Source organism: Callithrix jacchus, chromosome 18, assembly GCF_049354715.1.
Source record: "Callithrix jacchus isolate 240 chromosome 18, calJac240_pri, whole genome shotgun sequence".
NCBI lineage: Eukaryota > Metazoa > Chordata > Mammalia > Primates > Cebidae > Callithrix > Callithrix jacchus.
Window position 1 is genome coordinate 37,965,291 of NC_133519.1, and position 19,944 is coordinate 37,985,234.

General features: G+C 41.5%; 1 long non-coding RNA gene across 3 annotated transcripts in view; it reads left to right on the forward strand.

Annotated features, from left to right (window-relative positions):
- LOC144580161 (uncharacterized) overlaps positions 1-19,944 on the forward strand; it is a 135,466-nt gene that overhangs the window by 67,530 nt on the left and 47,992 nt on the right. For 2 of the 3 annotated variants that reach the window (XR_013529216.1, XR_013529215.1), the window contains exon 3: positions 12,337-12,439. The exons of the other annotated variant lie outside the window; for it this stretch is intronic. This is a non-coding gene — a long non-coding RNA (uncharacterized LOC144580161). The remainder of the gene's footprint in view (positions 1-12,336; positions 12,440-19,944) is intronic. 3 annotated transcript variants of the gene reach the window in all.

Genomic DNA, 19,944 nt, shown 5'->3' on the forward strand with positions numbered 1-19,944 from the left:
ATGGCAAGTTCACATAAAGGCTACTAGATCCATGGTGCTATGTCAATCTAGTAAGCCTCACTATTTGCTAATTCAAATTCAACTCAATTAATAATTCCTGAATATCAATTCTGCACTAGATAAAGGTACACATTATTTTCACAGGGCTTCAGTGACAGCCATGTTATCTTTAGAAAAGTACTTACCAGGTAATATGCACTAGACATTTCCATTGCAACCTGGAGTTTCATGCTCCTCTTCACTCCATACCATACCATTCCTCCCAAGGCCCCACCTCCAAGTAGGTGACCAACTCACCCAGGTTTTAGTAGTGGAAGAACTATGTCTCCTGAGGTTGTTCAGATTCCTCTGTCCCAGTAAACCCCTCAATACTGGACAAACAAAAATATTTGGTCACCCTACCCCCAACACATAGCTTTGTGCCCCGGCTTGTTTGGAGGCCCACACAAGTGCAGTATTGTAGCTCAGGTTCACAAAGGCACTGCGCTTCTCAGCCACCAGAGAACCTAGGGAAGGACTAAGCAAACACATTTTGACCTTTGTGGTTTTGGTTTGTGGACAAGGGGTTCACTGCCAGAACAGTGTTATCCTACACAGGAAGCATGGGTTGGGGGTTATACAGGGAGTCGATCCTTGTTGAAGAAATGGAAGGCCATTTATGCTTTTTCGTGTCTCATAAATCACTAGCTTCCGTACTTGAAAACCTGAAGTCAAAATGCTCAGCCAGAATTGAGAGATGGTCAGTCTGCCTTTGGCAGCACGATGCCAGCATCATTTACAGAGCAGGTACCAGCAGCCCTGCTGACTGTGTGTCATGTCATTCATCATGTGAAACTAAACCAACAAGGCGTGAAGAGATGGTGTGGGAACTCTTGTCAGAGGGGTCGGACTACTTCATCAAGAAGGCAGGGCAATGTTTAGGATAGCAGGCTAATGGGAAGGGCTTTTCAGGGCATGTTTTTAAAGGGTGCTTCCCCATACTCTGAAAAGCTCAGGAGGCAGAAGCTCACATTTATTTTGGGGGCACCAAATTACATTTGAGAAGGTACTCTCACTACTGAAAATACACTACTAACTCATTCTTTCTTCTTGCTTGTCCTTTTTAATTTTTTTCCTGGTGTCAACAGCTGAAGTGACCACGTTGAGAAGTGGTGCTACTTTAGAATACTATTCATATTTTATGAAAGATAGATATTTTGAAGCAGGCTTGACCACGGACATGGTTTGGATCTGTGTCCCCACTAAATCTCATATTGAACTGTAGTTCCCAGTGTTGGAGGTGGGTGCTGACGGCAGGTGTTGGATTATGGGGGTGGATTTCTTGTGAATGGTTTAGCACCATCCTGTTGGTGCTGTTCTCATGACAGTGGATAAGTTCTTGCAAAATGTGGTTGTTTAAAAGTATGTGGCATCCACTTCTCTCTTTCTCTTGCTCCTACTCTGGCACATCTCCTTCACCATCTTTCTCTCTCTTGCCACTACTCTGGCTATGTGAAGTGTGCGCTCTCCCTTTGCCTTTAACCATGATTGTAAGTTTCCTGAGGCCTCCCTAGAAACAGAGCAGATGCCAGCATCACATTTCCTGTACAGCCTATGAAACTGTGAGCCAATTACACCTCTTTTCTTTATAAATTACCTCATCTCAGGCATTTCTTTATAATAATGTGAAAACACACTAATACAAACACTGAGGCAGTCTATGATATGAAGGCCCCACAATATACAACATTTCATGTCAGATCCTCTAGACAGGTACAAGGAAACAGATATAGACATTGTTTATGTAACACTGGGATTTTAAAGTTGGAAAGAACTTGGAAACTATCCAGTTCAACGCAATTTTCCTCTTTGAATTTATTGAAGAGAAAAATGAGGGTCAGAAAGGAAGAGTGACGTGTGCTAAAATGACTGGGTAAATCAGTAGTAAGGACAAAACTGGAACAGCCCTGTGCACTTTAGGGACATCTTTGGTTCCAGTGAGGACAACATGGATACATTAAACCTCAAAGTACAGAAACATATATGTGTGTATATATATATATGTTTATACATATATACATATAGTCAACACACAATGGGTTACATAGAATCCATGCCTGACACATATTTAGAAGCTCAAAAATTATTTGTTGAATAAGATGAGAGAATAAATTTAGGAAAAATTGACATAAATCTCCTGCCATTGTAAGATTCTGTTAACAAAAAATAACTGGTCTTTAACTAAAAGCTAACATTCACTGGAAACTCAACATATGCCAGAACTGTTCAAAGTAACATGTCCAGTCCCATGAAGTTAGTAAGTAGGACACAAGTGCCTTCCAGAACTCAAGAAGTTAAGCATTAATCTATACCATATTCACTAACTGTGCTGTTAATTGTGATAAAAATGTTTTAATCTAGTTTGTTTTACAAAGCACCAAATAAGCTATGTAAAGCAAGCTGTGTCTTAATTCAGTTGTGTTTGTAATCTATATGAGATAATTTTATCCTACCTCCTGATTGGTTGGCATGCAATACAGAAAATCAGGAGATTATGAATAGCCATGTAATGCAATGCTGTGGAAGACAGAGTGAGTTATGAAGATGATTTAATATCAGCAAAGATAAAGAGTTAAAATGAGGAATAATTTCATCTAGTTTTTGCTGAAAATATTCCTGAAGAATAACAGTCCAAATGTTCTTATTTAAAATTTTTATTATGTTTTTACTTTCAGTTCTGGCATTCATGTGCAGAATGTGCGGGTTTGTTATATAGCTATACATGTGCCACGGTGGTTTGCGGTACCTATCAGCCCATCACCTAGGTTTTAAGCCCCTTGTGCATTAGCTATTTGTCCAGATGCTCTCCCTCCCTTCATCCCCATCCCGATAGGCCCCAGTGTGTGTTGTTCCCCTCCCTGTGTGCATGCATTCTCATTGATCAACTCCCACTCATGAGTGAGAACATGAAGTGTTTGGCTTTCTGTTCCTGTGTTAGTTTGCTGAGGATGGCTCCAGCTTCATCCATGTCCCTGCAAAGAACATGGTCTCATTCCTTTTTATGGCTGCATAGCATTCCACAGTATATATTCAGCCTATTATTGATGGGCACTTGAGTTGGTTCTATGTCTTTGCTATTGTGAATAGCACTGCAATAAATAAGATGTGCATTTATTTTTATATAAGAATGATTTATATTCTGTTGGGTATATACTCAATGGGATTGCTGGGACAAATGGTATTTCTGGTTCTAGATCCTTGAGGAATTGCCACACTGTCTTTCACAATAGTTTAACTAATATGCATTCCCGCTGACATTTCTTGATTTTTTAATAATTGCGATTCTGACTGGTTTGAGATGGTATTTCATTGTGGTTTTATTTGCATTTCACTAATGATCAGTGATGTTGAGTTTTTTTTCATGTTTGTTGGCCACATAAATGTCTTCTTTTGAGAAGTTTCTGTTCATATCCCTTGCCCACTTTTTGATGGGGTTGTTTTTTTTCTTGTAAATTTGTTTAAGTTTCTTGTAAATTCTAGATATTAGACCTTTGTCAGATGGGTAGTTTGCAAAAATTTTCTCCTATTCTGTGGGTTGCCTCTTTGCTCTGATGATAGTTTCTTTTGTTGTGCAGAAGCTCTTTAGTTTAATCAGATCCTATTGGTCAATTACAGCTTTTGTTGCAATTGCTTTTGGCAATTTCATCATAAAAGCTTTACCCATGCCTGAATGATACTTCCTAGGTTTTCTTCTAGGGTTTTCATGGTTTGGGGTTTTAGATTTAAGTCTTTAATTCATCTTGAGTTAATTTTTGTATAAGGTAAAGAAGGGGCCCAGTTTCAGTTTTCTGCATATGTCTAGCCAGTTTAACTAGCGTGATTTATTAAATAGGGAATCCTTTCCCCATTGCTTGTTTTTGTCTGATTTGTCAAAGATCAGATTGCTGTAGATGTGTGATCTTATTTCTGAGGTCTCTATTCTGTTCCATTGGTCTACAGCCTGTTTTGATACTAGTACCATGCTGTTTTGGTTACTGCAGTCTTATAGTATAGTTTGATGTCAGGTAGTGTAATGCCTCCATCTTTTTTCTTTTTGCTTAAGATTGTCTTGGCTACGCAGGCCTTTTATTTTTTGGTTCAATATAATTTTTAAAATAGTTTCTTCTAATTCTGTGAAGAATGTTAATGGTAGTTTGATAGAAATAGCATTGAATCTATAAATTACTTTGGGCAGTATGGCCATTTTCATGATATCGATTCTTCCTATGTATGAGGATAGAATGTTTTTTGATTTGTGTCCACTCTTACTTCCTTAGGCAGAGGTTTGTAGTTCTCCTTAAAGAGGTCCTTTACATCCCTTGTTAGCTATATTCCTAGGTATTTTATTCTCTTTGTAGCAACTGTGAATGGGAGTTCATTCATGATTTGGCTCTCCACTTGTCTACTGTTGGTGTGTAGGAATGCTTGTGATTTTTGCACATTGATTTTTTTTATTGCATTTTAGGTTTTGGGGTACATGTGAAGAACATGCAAGATAGTTGCATAGGTACACACATGGCAGTGTGATTTGCTGCCTTCCACCCCTTCACCTATATCTGGCATTTCTTCCCATGCTATCTCTCCCCAACTCCCCACCCTCTGCTGTCCCTCCCCTAATCCCCTCAACTGACCCCAGTGTGTAGTGCTCCCCTCCCTGTGTCCATGTGTTCTCACTGTTCAACACCCACCTATGAGTGAGAACATGTGGTATTTCATTTTCTGTTCTTGTGTCAGTTTTCTGAGAATAATGTTCTCCAGGTTCATCCATGTCCCTACAAAGGACACAAACTCATCGTTTTTGATTGCTGCATAATATTCCATGGTATATATGTGCCACATTTTCCCTGTCCAGTCTATCATTGATGGGCATTTGGATTGATTCCAGGTGCTATTGTAAACAGTATTTTTGCACATTGATTTTGTATCCTGAGACTCTAGTGAAGTTGCTTATCAGCTTAAGGAGTTTTGGGGCTAAGAAGATGGGGTTTTCTAAATATAGAATCATGTCATCTGCAAACAGAGACAATTTGACTTTTCTCTCTTCCTATTTGAATACACTTTCTTTTTCTTGCATGATCAACCTGGCCAGAACTTCCAGTACTATGTTGAATAGGAGCAGTGAGAGAGGGCAACCTTGTCTTGTGCTCGTTTTCAAAGGGAATGCTTCCAGATTTTGCCCATTCAGTATGATACTGGCTGTTGGTTTTGTCATAAATAGCTCTTATTATTTTGAGATATGTTCCATCAATACCTAGTTTATTGAGAGTTTTTAACATGAAGCGATGTTGAATTTTATTGAAAGCCTTTTCTGCATCTATTTAGATAATCATGTGGTTTTTGTCATTGGGTCTGTGTATGTGAATGTCCATCTCACTATCCGTCCAGTTCTGCAACCTTTCTGGATAGGTGTTGTGATCATTTGGAGGAGACGAACTCTGGCCTTTTGGGGTTTCAGCATTATTTTCATTGATTCTTCCTCATCTTCATGCGTTTGTCCAGTTTCAACCTTTGAGGCTGCTGACCTTTGGATGAGGTTTTTGTGAGGACTTTTTGTGTTGATGTTGTTTGCTGCTTTTTGTTTTTCTTTGAATAGTCAGGTCCCTCTTCTCTAGGGCTGCTCCAGGTTGCTGGGGGTTCACTTCAGGGCCCATTCATCTGGTTTGCTCCCATGCCTGGAGATGTCACTCAAAGAGGCTGGAGGACAGCAAAGATGGGTGCCTGCTCCTTCCTCTGGGATCTCTGACCTTGAGGGGCAAAAACCTGATGCCAGTTGGAATGTTCCTGTATAGCATGTCTGATAACCCCTGTTGCAGTGGTGGGGGTGGGGGGGAGTGTCTCACCCAGTTGGATGGCATGAAAAGTAGGACCTGTTAAATGAAACACTTTGCTGTCTCTTGGTGTAGAGGGTGTGCTGCAGTGGGGTGAAACTCACTCGTCTGGGCTGCCTGGATTCCTCAGAGGAATGACCAAGTCTGCTGTTCTGTGGTGACTACAGCCACGCCTCCCTTCTAGGGTCTTAGGCCCAGGGGGATGAGAGTTCTGTCCCTGAGCCCCTGGCTGGAATTGTAGTTCCTGCAGGGAGGCCCCTCAGCTACATTGTTGGCTGCTGCCCATCCCCCAAGGAGCTCAGCCGTATTAGCAGGTAGCTGCAGCAGTAGCGATGGCTGCCCCTGCCCTGGAGGACTTAGCAGACTTAGGCCAATTCTAGCAAAGTGACTGTTGTGATTCTGTGCAGCTATGTGGTTGGGACCCAAGACCCTGGTGGTATGGACTCACAAGTAGGATCTTCTGATGGATTGTACAGTTCCGTAGAAAAGGCATAGTTTCCCAGGCTGGGTAGCATGCTCACTCACCACCTTCCTTGGCTGGGGGTGGGGGAATCCCCTGCCACATGTAGCTATTGGGTGGGCTGCCACACCACACTGCTCTTCCTTTCTTTCCATGGGTCATGCCAGCTGCCTAGTTAGTTCTAATGACAGAACCTGGATACCTCGGTTGCCAGTGCAGAATTCTCATGCTGTTTTAGATCTTTTCGATGGGAGCTTCCAATTGCTGCTGCTTCTACTCAGCCATCTTGGCCCAAAAGAGATCAAATGTTCTTAAACTTTAATCACCATAAACTTATTTGCCTCTACTTTGATATCCTGGTTGGATTCTTTCACTAGAAGGGAACTCCCTAAGAAAATAATCAATTCAGTTACCCCATTTCATCCATTAATGCTTATAGAGATCTTCATCTTCAAATATGTAAATATCAAGATAATGGGAGGAAGGTTTCTCACTACAAGAGAAGGAAGTTACAAATATGGAAGGAAAGAAAACTAGAATTAACTCCCATAGTACCAGAATAGAATTGGAGGTAAATGCACAATGAGTATGCATACAGATAAATAGATGATAGGTAGCTAGATAATAGACAGACAGATAGATAATAGATAAGGTATCATATATATTACAAATAAGTATAGATATAATTTTGACTATAAATATATACACAGACATACATATAGATACATATTGTGTTATTTTCCTCAGGCTGCTGTACAAATTACCCATATTTGGTGGTTTAAAACAACAGAAATTTACTTTCTCACTGTCTGGAGGCCAGAAATCCAAAATTAAAGTGTCGGCAGGGTTTATTCCTTAGACTTTCTTTCCTACTGACTTCTGAGTCCTTTTCACTTTTCCTCAATCATTCTTTGATCACAATCCTGCTTTTTCACACAAGATATTCAATTCTCACCTAATTCTTTCCATTACCCAGTCCTTAAATTAGTCATTCACTCTCCTCGCACACATAAAAGAAAATCTCTAGTTCTTTTAATCATGGTAATTAGAAACCAAACTCTTAGTGCTTTGTGTGCTCATTGCTTTTGGTGTGCCAGTACTACCAAGCCAGTACTACTCCCTGAGGGAGAAGATCCCATGCCTTTCTCCTAGCCCCTGCTGGTAGATAGTACTCCTTGACACTCTGGTATTCTTTGGTTTGTAGCTGCATCCCTTCCATCTTTGTCTCTATCTTCACATGGCATTCTTCTCAATGAGTGTCTGTGGCTCTGTGGCTCCACATCTTCCTCTATTGTTCCTTATAAAGATGCTAGTCATTGGATGTGGGGCCCACTCAAATCAAATATGACCTCATCTTAATTAGTTACATTTGCAAAGGCTCTCTTTCCAAGTAAAGGCACATTCTGAGTTATGGTAAATATTAGCTTTGAGGATACACTATTGAACCCGATACATATATGTTTTCTAACATTTCCTAACATCACCAATCCTAAGAGGGCTTGCTAGTACTGGCACACCAAAAGCAATGAGCACACCAAGCACTAAGAGTTTGGTTTCTAATTACCATGATTAAAAGAACTAGAGATTTTCTTTTATGTGTGCGAGGAGTGTGAATGACTAAGGACTGGGTAATGGAAAGAATTAGGTGAGAACTGAATATCTTGTGTGAAAAAGCAGGATTGTGATCAAAGAATGATTGAGGAAAAGTGAAAAGGACTCAGAAGTCGGTATGAAAGAAAGTCTAAGTAGCCAAATTTGGAAAAACTTGAGCATGAAAATAAATAACTCAGATATTAACCTCTCAAATAATACTGAAAACCATCAGTCAATGCTTATATAACTAAATTCATACATAACATACATATGCTAATTGAAAATAGAGAGATTTTTCATTCTTTTTCCAGCCAATATCATTTCATCATATGGATGTATGGTAGTTCATATAACTGTTTTATTGCTAATTCAAATTGTTTCCAATTCTTAGCTATTTTAATAGTATTGAAATAAATATTTTTATGGTCTCCTGTTTTTAAAGGAGCACTAACAAACTGTAACACAGTGTGTACAGTAGGTGATCTGTGCAGCTAACCACCATGGCACACGTTTAACTATGTAACAAACCTGCACATCCTGCACATGTGCCCCTAAACTTAAAAGTTGGAATTTTTTTTAAAAAAGAGTGTCCGGAGGTATAGAAACCACGTTATAGTGTTAAAGATCTGAGGATATTTAACCTGGAGAAAAGATGATTGGGGCCAGGCACGTTAGCTCATGCCTATAGTTCCAGCACTTTGGGAGGCTGAGGCGGGTGGATCACAAGGTCAAGAGTTTGAGACCAGCATGGCCAATATGGTGAAACTGCATCTCTACTAAAAAATACAAAAATTAGCTGGGCATAGTGATGGATACCTGTAGTCCCAGCTACTTGGGAAGCTGAGGCAGAAGAATTGCTTGAACCCAGGAGATAGAGGTTGTAGTGAGCCAAGGTCACACCACTGCACTCCAGCCTGGGTGACAGAGAGTGTCTCTGTCTCAAAAAAAATAATTGGGAGGTAAATTACCAAATGGAAATTTGCATCTTTAAAGGAACTCCACAGGAATAATATAGCTTATTATATCTCCGACACTGTTCTCAGTGCTTTATGTGTCTATGTTAGTGCAATTAATCCTAACCATAATCCTATTAAGTAGTTACTTTTATTATCCTAATTAGGTAAAAACAACTTGAGGCACCAAAGGGGTCCATTATAGTCCAATATCAAATGGAAAAAAAATATTAAAAAGTGACTAGTATTATCCACTATTTTTTTGTGCAAGAAGCAATATGTTTTATTGGACATAATCTCAATTAGTCATAAGGATATAAATATGGACCCATCCACTTATTCACTATTGACCTATTTGACTTTGTTCTGTTCACATGACTTTCTATGCCCCAGACATTTTAAAAGGGATTAAAGGTGATCAACTCAGTTATTTACATAAGAAGTATGTATTTATTGAATGTAGTAGGTAGTGTTTCAAATTCTGGTGCTTCAGTTTTCCTGCAAGTTGCAATCTGGAAGAAGAAACAAACTGACAGATAAATAAATATGTAGATAAAATATGTCAGTGTTAGATGCTATGAAGAAAAGAAAAGAATCCCATGAAGAGTAACTGTTTTAGATAGGAGGGTCAGGGAAGGCCTTTTGGAGGAGATTTCATTTGCAGAGAGTCCTGAATGAGAAGAAGCCAGCCAGAGGAAGATCTAGTAATAGAAGATTCTAGATGGAACCACCTCCAGTGATGATCCCTGAGGCAGGACATGCTAGGAGGAGTTGATGAGGAGCCAGAAAGCCAGTTTGGTTGGAGTTTCAGTATTGATTATTGGGTAGACAGAATGAGGCTGAAGAAATAGGAGTTCACTCTGATTTTGCACAGAGCAGTGTGAAGAGCTACAAAAACAAAGGATATTTCTAAACACCATAAACCACATGTGCTTTTCATCTTAGTGTTGCTGTCATTGCTGCCGCCAAGGCAGGGCACTGCACCTGACCACAGGAATATTTTCAAGTAGCAGTGCCAAGCACCATAGGCAGGGGTTATCATCTCTCATTCCCTCATTCCCTAGCACCAGAAAAAAAAAATGCCTTGGATAGGCTGGGGGAAAATGTCTGACTATTTGTCTTCTTTATCAAATGCATCTTCTACTGACAGAATCCATAGCTATATTGTTAATATGCCCATATAAACAATCACCCTCATTGAAGAAATTAAGTGACCACTCCATCACTTCCTGATGTGTATACATCAGTGTCATTGTACTTAAAGCAACAGGATAGCGAAGAGCCAGTCAATTAAAATGATCATATGGGTTTATTTAAAAAGTAGGCAGAGAGCAGTCAGCTTGTTACAATGATGATGAAGACATGCTTACAAAATACAAATGGAACTCCGATATCGGTCAAGTATAGTGCAATGAAAAAACTGTTTTTATAATCATTCTTAAAGTTGACTTTTCCAAAGGGCTAGTACTATTTGCCTTATTTAATAATAAAGGGTTCTCAAGAGATCAAATACATATTTCACACATGTCTACAATTTAAATCAAAATTTTGTATCTGAGTCTACCTGCGTGAGAGACACAGTGAGAAAAGAAGAGTTTTCTCGGGGCTCTTTCTTCAGTGGAACATATACCTTGCTTAAAGCAAAAGCCTTAAGTATTAGGTTTCCAGAACTTTGCCGCTGAATAAGAAGCCAGATAAACTGTAAACTATAGAGTGAGGTGCCACTGATCAATGAAGAGTCCAACAAGATGGACTCAGGCGGGAGTAGGGAGCAGAGCTTCTACTAGAATCCTGAACTTGAGCCTCTGTCACCTGCTTTGCCGCTCATTATTTATGTGACTGTGCACAGAATAGTTAGGTTTCCAGGCTCTAATCTTTACAGTGAACTTAGAGTAAATTGGCTCTTTGTGAGAAGATCATCCTCTCTAGAGCTCCCTTTCAGCTTTGGGTCTATGGCTTTATGAAGCACATTAGAAATGGAGGTGAATCCCCCAACCCCAAGAATGCTGTGATAGAAGCAGCTCTCAGTAAAACAGAATATTAGTAACTATTGGGTGGTCTTTGAGAAAGTCAATTCCCATTTCTCTTCTTCAGTTTTTCTAAAATATTTTCATAGAAAAGAGATATATTAAATCAATGGTCTCCTAGCCAAAAATAATCTTTATTCCAACAAACTTTTATACTGAGTTCAAACACTTAACATTTTAAAAGTGAAGCTGGCCTGATGAAAATAGAGGCTAAAAACTCAAACCCCTTAACTCAACTGTTCTTGATGAAGCTGTTAATGCTAAGGGATGGCTAGCCTATAGTTTTACCATCGTCAAACTGATTTGCACATAGTTTTGGACAGCCATGTTCCATTACATAAAGTGAGACACACCTGTATTCAGCTCTGGTGTCCTGAAATTTTTTTTTTTTTTGCCAGTCAAACCGTGCTATCCTTTCCAAACCCAGCTCTGAGAAATTTACAAAAAGCCACAAGTTAAATTCTAGGACACTTTTACTCTACCTAGGGAATACCTAAGGCACTCTGAGACCTCTTCATGACCCAGCTCTGTTCTATCTCCAGAAGAGGAAGAGAGGAATCTATCTCTACTGGCTAAATTTTTTTTACAGAATTTATGATCACCCACTCTTGCACCTGCAGGTCAAGGCACAAATAAAAAAGAAGTCCCCTAAGGGAATTGCTAACAATGTAATGAGACTATCAGGGTTTTGGCTCATGAGGTTAAATGCCTTTGAAGATACAAGGAAACATTGCAGAGACAATGTTTCTAGCTGTGACTATGACTGTCACTCTTAGAACAACTGGAATACAAATCTACTTTTTCCTAACAAGTGACATAACAGGTCTTGACAAGTCTTTTTTCCCTCTCTGGAGCCTCAGCTTTCCCACATTTGAAGGGGATTGGCTCCATGCTGGTTGCCATCAAAGACTCCAGAGATTAAGAAGATAAATGTCAGTAACATGCAAGTTCTCTAATGAAGGGGTGTTACAGGAATATCAAGTCCTATCATGATTCATAGAAGAATTTGCTACCCCAAAATGTTCTTGGGGATTAGTTAAGGCTCTGCTGTGTGTACTGAAGAAGGGGCAAGGGCTGAACCTTTTTGTTGATCTGTCTGGCTTCACTGTTATCAAGCCAACATTGTACAGAATAAAGGGTCAGGGAGCCTTTATGGAATTAATGACTCAGTTGCTCATTCAATACTGACATAGTGAGAGTGGAATGTTAAGTGCTTTTTAACAGTCATTAAGCACATTAGAGCTTTTATATCTTGGTTCCTGTGTCTTTTACCAAGTTCCTAGAATATAAGAATGCTATCAAAGTGAGGTGAAAAACACTATGGAACTCAAACTTTCTGTCTCCACCTAGGAGCACTAGAACTAAACTGTGAAGTAATTGATTTTTCTGGAAAGAAAGATGAGTTGAAAGTGAATAGAACCCTACTGTATCAATTGCCTATGTGCCTGCTTTTTCAGAGCTGCTTTGCTGGGACCGCATTTCCTAAAGGACGTACAGTTCCACACTCCTCTGACCCAAAGCATTGTAATCTGTAAAAATTGATGATCAAGACAGCCCCAGGTAAGTCATATCAATCAGTTAGTGCTGAAGCCTGCATCTTTGTTAAGTAAGAAAACTTTTAGCAAAAGATAGACACGTATACCCATGCTCACAAAGAACTATCTGTGTTGTTATAAGTTTACAGGTAGGTTCAGTATGAGCCAGACCCCTAGAGAATTTACCCTCTTTTATATTTTCTACAATCTGCTCACATTTTCTAATATGATAGAATTAAAAAATCTGATGAAACCTACCTGCATTTACTAAGCAATAGAGTAAACAGTTCATTAGCCTGCATTCTATTGGCTTAGGCCCCCTTTAACCCACATTTCTACACACTGATGCTGCAGTGATAACAGATGTTCACAGACATACATCTGAAGTATAACAATAGCTTAGTCTTCTGAATTTCTAAAGAAATATTGTCGGGCGTGGTGGCTCAAGCCTGTAATCCCAGCACTTTGGGAGGCCAAGGCGGGTGGATCACGACGTCAAGAGATCGAGACCATCCTGGTCAACATGGTGAAACCCCGTCTCTACTAAAAATACAAAAAATTAGCTGGGCATGGTGGCACGTGCCTGTAATCCCAGCTACTCAGGAGGCTGAGGCAGGAGAATTGCCTGAACCCAGGAGGCGGAGGTTGTGGTGAGCCGAGATCATGCCATTGCACTCCAGCCTGGGTTACCAGAGTGAAACTCCATCTCAAAAAAAAAAAAATATTGTCTTGCTTTGAATTTACTTCTGGTTCTACGTGCATTTATGGTCTATAGCAGGTGAGCAGATTATGGTTTATGGGCCAAATATGGCCTGCCATCTGTCTTTGCAAATAGTGTTTTATTGGAACACATCTACACCCATTCACTAATGTATTTGCTTATGACTGATTTTGCAGTACAAGCAATGACAGAGTTGAATAGTTGAGACAGAAATTATGTGGTATGCAAAACCTAAAATACTATCTGGACCTTCTCAGAAAAAGTTTGTCAATCTGTGGTCTCTATGAATTTGGAAAATAGAATTCTGAGCATAAGCTGTGTTGTAAGCAGTGGCATGCCAAAGGCTGTTCAGCTCATCAGTGCTGATTGTTCACATCTCATCTTACCTACATATGCAGTGATACCATGTTGGTAGCTAGAAGTTAGCCATGGTGGGAGAATTTACATCACAGCGATTGTGAAGCACTACTATCTGATTTCTCTCCTATAAGGAGCTGTTTGATAAATATTTACCAGCACACTACTGGTAGTAACCCTCTATTAGTTAAAATTTGAACTTAGGCAAGATACTATACATGCTGGCACCTGTGAAGAGGGTAGGAGAAAACAGTCTTGAATTGCTGACACCACCCCTTCCCTATACCCATGGCAGCAGTCACAGGGGGAAAAAGAGAGAGAATCTGTGCACTTCAGGGAGGGAGAGCATACCAACTGGAGGACTTAGCATTGAACTCAGTGCTGCCCAGTCACAATGAGAGCAAAGCTATGCTAGGCCCAGCCAGTGCCCAACCATGGAGGGAGCATTTGGACCAGCCCTAGTCTGAAGGGAATCACTTATCCCAGTGGTTAGAACTTGTGATTCTTGGCAAGCCTCACCACCATGGACTAAAGTGCTCTGGGGTTCTAGGTAAACTTCAAAGGCAGTGTAGGACACAAGGACTGCAATTCTTAGGCAACTCCTAGTGCTGGCCTGAGCTTAAAGCCAGTGGACGAGGCTGGTATGGGACCTAGTGAGACACCAGCTAAGGCAGCCAAAGGAGTGCTGGGACCATGCTTCCCTGAACCCCAGCCAGCATAGCTCACAGCAACAAAAGTGACTCCTTCCTTCTGCTTGAGGAGAAGAGAGCAAAGAGTAAAGATAACTTTTTCTTGAATCTTAGATACCAGCCCAGCCACGAGACGATGGGGCACTAGGCAGATTCTTGAGACCCCATTCCAGGCCCTAGCTCCCAAATGATGTTTCTAGACATACCCGGGTCCAGAAGGGAAATTGGTGCCTTGAAGGAGGGGATGATTTTGGCAGGATTAGTCACATGCTGACTAAAGAGCCAGTCTTTGGGCCCTAAATAACCAATAGCAATACCTAGGTAGTACACTGTGGGCTTTGAGTGAGACTCAGAGATGTGCTGGCATCAGGTGAGGCCCAGCACATTTCCAGCTATAGTGGGCTCAGGGAAAGATCCCTTCTGCTTGAGAAAACAGAGAGGGAACTTTGTCTTGCACTTTAGGTGCCAGATCAGCTACAATGGGGTAGAGCACCAAGGGTGTTCCTGGGGTCACTGAGTCCCAGGCTTAGGTTCTTGGACAGCATTTATAGACTGGCCCTGGGCCACAGGGGATTGCATGGCCCTGAAGGGTGAGTCCCAGGTCTGGCAGAATTCACTGAGCTGACTAAAGAGCCCTTGGGCTTTCAGTAAGCATTGATGATGGCCTGGCAGAAATCCCTGTGGGCCGGTGGTCCTAGTGGCAGCCATCAGGAGAGGCTCCTCTGCCTGTAAAAAGAGGAGAGAAGAGTGAGAAGGATTTTGGTCTAAGGTTTGAGGGCCAGCTTAGCTGCAGTCGAATACAACACACAAGGTAAATGTCTATGTTTTTTAACTCCAATACCTGGCTCCCAGACAGTATCTCTAGACCTGCCCAGAGTCTGAAGGAACGCAATGCCCTGAAGGAAAGGCACAAACCTTTCCAGTTTTTCCACCAGCTGATCGTAGAGTCCTAAGCTCTTTTTTTAAATTTATTTATGTTACTTTATGTGCATACTATATCTGACATTTCTCCCCATGTTATCCCTCCCCACCCGCCACTGTATCTCCCCTACCTGCCCCAACTGCCCCCAGTGTGTGATGTTCCTCTCCCTAAGTCCGTGAGTTCTTGTTGTTCAACACCCACCTATGATTGAGAACATATGGTGTTTGGCTTTTTGTTCTTGTGTCTGTTTGCTGAGAATGATGGTTTCCAGATTCGTCCAAATCCCTATAAAGGACACAAACTCATCATTTTTTATGGCTGCGTCATATTCCATGGTGTATATATACCACATTTTCTTTGTCCAGTCTATCATTGATGGGCATTTGGGTTGGTTCCAGGTCTTTGCTATTGTATACAGGGCTGCAATGAACATACATGTGCATGTGTCTTATAGTAGAATGATTTATAGTTCTTTGGGTATATACCCAGTAATGGGATTGCTGGGTCAAATGGAATTTCTATTTCTAGATCCTTGAGGAATTGCCACACTGTCTTCTGCAATGGTGGGACTAAATTACACTCCCACCAACAGTGTAAAAGTATTCCTATTTGTCCACATCCTCTCCAGCATCTGTTGTCTCCAGATTTTTTAATGATCGTCATTCTAACTGGCATGAGGTGGTATCTCAATGTGGTTTTGATTTGCATTTCTCTAATGACCAGTGATGAAGAGCATTTTTTCATGTTTGTTGGCCTTGTATATGTCTTCTTTTGAAAAGTGCCTATTCATATCCTTTGCCCACTTTTGAATGGGGTTATTTGGTTTTTTTCTTGTATATCTGCTTTAGTTCCTTGTAGATTCTGGGTATCAGCCCTTTGTCAGATGGGTAGATTGGGAAAAAATTTTTCCCTTCTGTTGGTTGCCGATTCACTCTAATGATGGTTTCTTTTGCTGTATGGAAGCTCTGGAGTTTAATTTGATCACATTTGTTTATCTTGGCTTTTATTGCCATTGCTTTTGGTGTTTTAGTCATGAAGTCCTTGCCTGTGCCTTTGTCCTGGATGGTTTTGCCTATGCTTTCTTCTAGTGTTTTTATGGTGTTCAGTTTTACATTTAAAACTTTGATCCATCTGGAGTTAATTTTAGTGTAAGGTGACAGGTAGGGGTCCAGTTTCTGCTTTCTGCACATTGCTAGCCAGTTTTCCCAACACCACTTATTAAACATGGAGTCCTTTCTCCATTGCTTGTTTTTGCTGGATTTGTCAAAGATCAGATGGTTGTAGATGTGTGGTGTTTCTTCTGGGGTCTCTGTTCTGTTCCATTGGTCTATGTCTCTGTTTTGGTACCAGTAGCATGCTTTTTTGATTACTGTAGCCTTGTAGTATAGTTTGAAGTCTGGCAGTGTGATGCCTCCAGATTTGTTCTTTTTGCATAGGATTGTCTTGGCTATGCAGGGTCTTTTGTGATTCCATATGAAGTTTACAGTGGTTTTTTCCAGTCCTGTGAAGAAGGTCATTTGTAGCTTGATAGGGATATCATTGAATCTATAGATTACTTTGGGCAATATGGCCATTTTTACGATATTGATTATTCCTAACAATAAGCATGGAATGTTTCTTCGTCTGTTTGTGTCCTCTCTTATTTCATTGAGCAGTGGTTTGTAGTTCTCCTTGAAGAGGTCTTTTACATCCTTTGCTAGTTATATTCCTAGGTATTTTATTCTCTTTGTAGCAATTGTGAATGGGAGTTTGCTCTTGATTTGACTCTCTGTCTGTTATTGGTGTATAGGAATGCTTGTGATTTCTGCACATTGATTTTATATCCTGAGACTTTGCTGAAGTTGCTTATCAGTTTGAGAAGATTTTGGGCTGAGATGATGCAGTCTTGTAGGTATACAATCATGTCATCTGCAAATAGAAACAGTTTGACTTCCTCCTTTCCTAATTGAATACCCTTTATTTCTTTTTCTTGCCTGATTGCTCTGGCTAGAACTTCTAATACTATGTTGAATAGGACTGGTGAGGGAGGGCATCCTTGTCTAGTGCCTGTTTTCAAAGGGAATTCTTACAGCTTTTGCCCGTTCAGTATGATATTGGCTGTAGGTTTGTCATGTATAGCTTTTATCATTTTATGATACATTCCATCAATACCTAGTTTATTGAGAGTTTTTAGCATGAAGGGCTGTTGAATTTTGTTGGACTTCTCTGCATCTATTGAGATAATCATGTGGTTTTTGTCTTTTTGGTTCTATTTCTGTGATGGATTGATTTATGGATTTGTATATGTTGAACCAGCCTTGCATTTCTGAGATGCAGCCTACTTGGTCATGATGGATAAGCTTCTTTCTGGCTGACCTTAGCATTTTTTCTTCATTTCCAACCTAGTCAATCTGATGATTATGTGCCTTGGGGTTGCTCTTCTTGAGGAATATGGAGTTCTCTGTATTTCTTGAATTTGAAATTTGGACTACTTTGCTAGGCTTGGGAAGTTCTCCTGGGTAATGTAAGGGTTACTGTCTTGTGAGGTTTATTGTCGAGTTTAAAATGAGAAAACTGAGGCCTGCATGAGAACAATTAGATGCCAATTTATTTAACTCCTGGGAGAGGATCTGTGGTCCTGGGGAAAGAGGCCAGAGAAGTCACGCCCGACTTCTCTCAGGCATGGGGTTTTATAGGGAGTGAAGGCATTTGATTGGCTGTGGAGAAACAGGATGTGGACGGGGCAAGCTGCTATTGGTAGGTAGGCGGGATTTCCGGTGAGTGGGCTAGGTGCCGAGTGCAGAGCTTAGTGTTGAGTGCAGAGGGGATTTCCAAGGTGGGCTAGGTGCCAGGTGAAGAGCTTAGTGCTGAGTGCAGAGGGGATTTCCAAGGCAGAGATAAATGATGGGAGTAATTTTCAGGCAGGGAGAGGGATGGGCATGTCCGAGCTCCTGGCAAGGCAACCGGCCTTACATTCTGACCCTTTTGATGATATATAGGATGCCGCTTCTTTCTGGCTCCTTCTGCTGAATAGGGGCGGAGTGAGGGGGAGGGATCAGTTGGCTGGTGCCTTGATTGGTTTACGGCCACCCTGGAAATTTCTCTCATGCAGGCCTGTAAAAACTTGAGAAAAAAGGGGCTAGTATTAGTAGAAGACACACAACAATAATGGGGGTGATAATGGGAGCTAGCCAGGTAAGCATGGGGGATTGCCACCAGTTGAGAGATGAGGCTGGTGCACTCTGCTTCCTGCGGAGGTTCTCTTGGAGGCGATAGAGAGTGTTGACATTTTCTTCCACAAGGCCTGTTTCATAGATGTAATAACAGCACTGCTCCTGGAGAAACAGACAGGTACCTCCTTTTTCTGCCGTTAGCAAGTCTAAGGCCCGTCAGTTCTGGAGAGTCACCTGAGCCAGCGACGTGATTTGTTGCTGGTGGGAGGCTAAAGAGGCAGCTGATGCTTCAATAGCCACATGGAGCTTGTCTTCCAGTTGAGCGGCTGAGGTGATGCTGTAGCCCGTGGCACCGCTCCCTATTCCAGCTGCTGCTAGAGAGGATGCTAAGGAGAGGCCAACTACTATCAGGAGGAAGACTGCTCATTTGCTCTGGTGATTAGGGGACAGTACAATGAGGGATAGGAACTCAGCTTGTCCGTACACTTCTAACTGCAAGACTAGTGTGACGGGCACACAGGGGAAGGGGAGGGATGTATCAATAACTTTGGTTAGGGTTCTATTACACCAAAAGAATCCTCCTGGAGGCATGTAAAGGGAGGATTTTACTTCTACTGTGGTGTTGCACCTGAGGCTGGGGCTTCTGGCTGTCCCATAGCAGAGAGAGAGATTTTGAGAATGTACATTTACCTGTTAAGGTAGTGTCAAGTCCTGTGGAAGATTGTGACAGGTTGAACCCAGTCTGGAGGGGAACTGCAGCTAAGGGGGGTTTGTTAAAGAAGGCACATAAAAAGCCGTTGGTGAAATCTGTGGCCCCAGTTAAATTTAACATGTTAGCCCCCTGCTGTACTAGAGATAGCCAGGAGAAAGGCTGGGGGGCGTTGTTTGAGGGCCTGGGTTGGATTGAGGGCTTAAGATGGTTAATTAAAGAAGCCTCATTCTGTAAGATGGAATTCCTTAACGAATTCAGTTGTTCTACTTCCATGGGCACAATTCGTGTATAGGACCAGAATATTAGCCAGGTACCACTGGGGTGGCTGTCTGTAAACCTGGTGTATATTTTACCTGCCGTACTCTTTTTCCAGTGGGCGTCCCAGGGATCATGGATGATAAGGGACACTTTACCTTGGTTATTGAAGAAAAGCATTTTACTTGCTGGGGAGCTGTTCATTCTGAAGGTTCTGTGTATAACACAAGAAGCATACGGGCATCCACCATAGGTATCGTTTCTCGAATGACAGGAGTCTAGCTGAAAAGGTATAGTCGGGTGGGAGTCCTCTGGTCCCGGAACCTCGGGGAGAGGATGGTCTGCATGTTCCCTGAGTAAGTGGTGGAGGAGAGAGAGGTAGGGAAGGTAGGAAGCAGAGGAGGTGGTTGTACCGGGAGATTGTGAGAAACCAAAAAAGGCCTGCCGTACAGCAACTCAAAAGGGCTGAGACCCATTGGCTCCCATGGGATGGCTCGAACCTGGACTAGGGCAAGAGTTAAGAGTGTGGGCCAAGAGAGTTTTACCTGTATGGTGAGTTTGGGCAAATGATCCTTGAAGATGCCGTGAGCCCATTCAACCTTACCCAATGACTGAGGGTGGTAGGGGATGTGTAGTTTCCAGGAGATGTTGAGAGACTTGGCAACCAGCTGGACCACGTGAGCTGTAAACACTGACCATTGTCTGACTGAATGTTTTTAGGT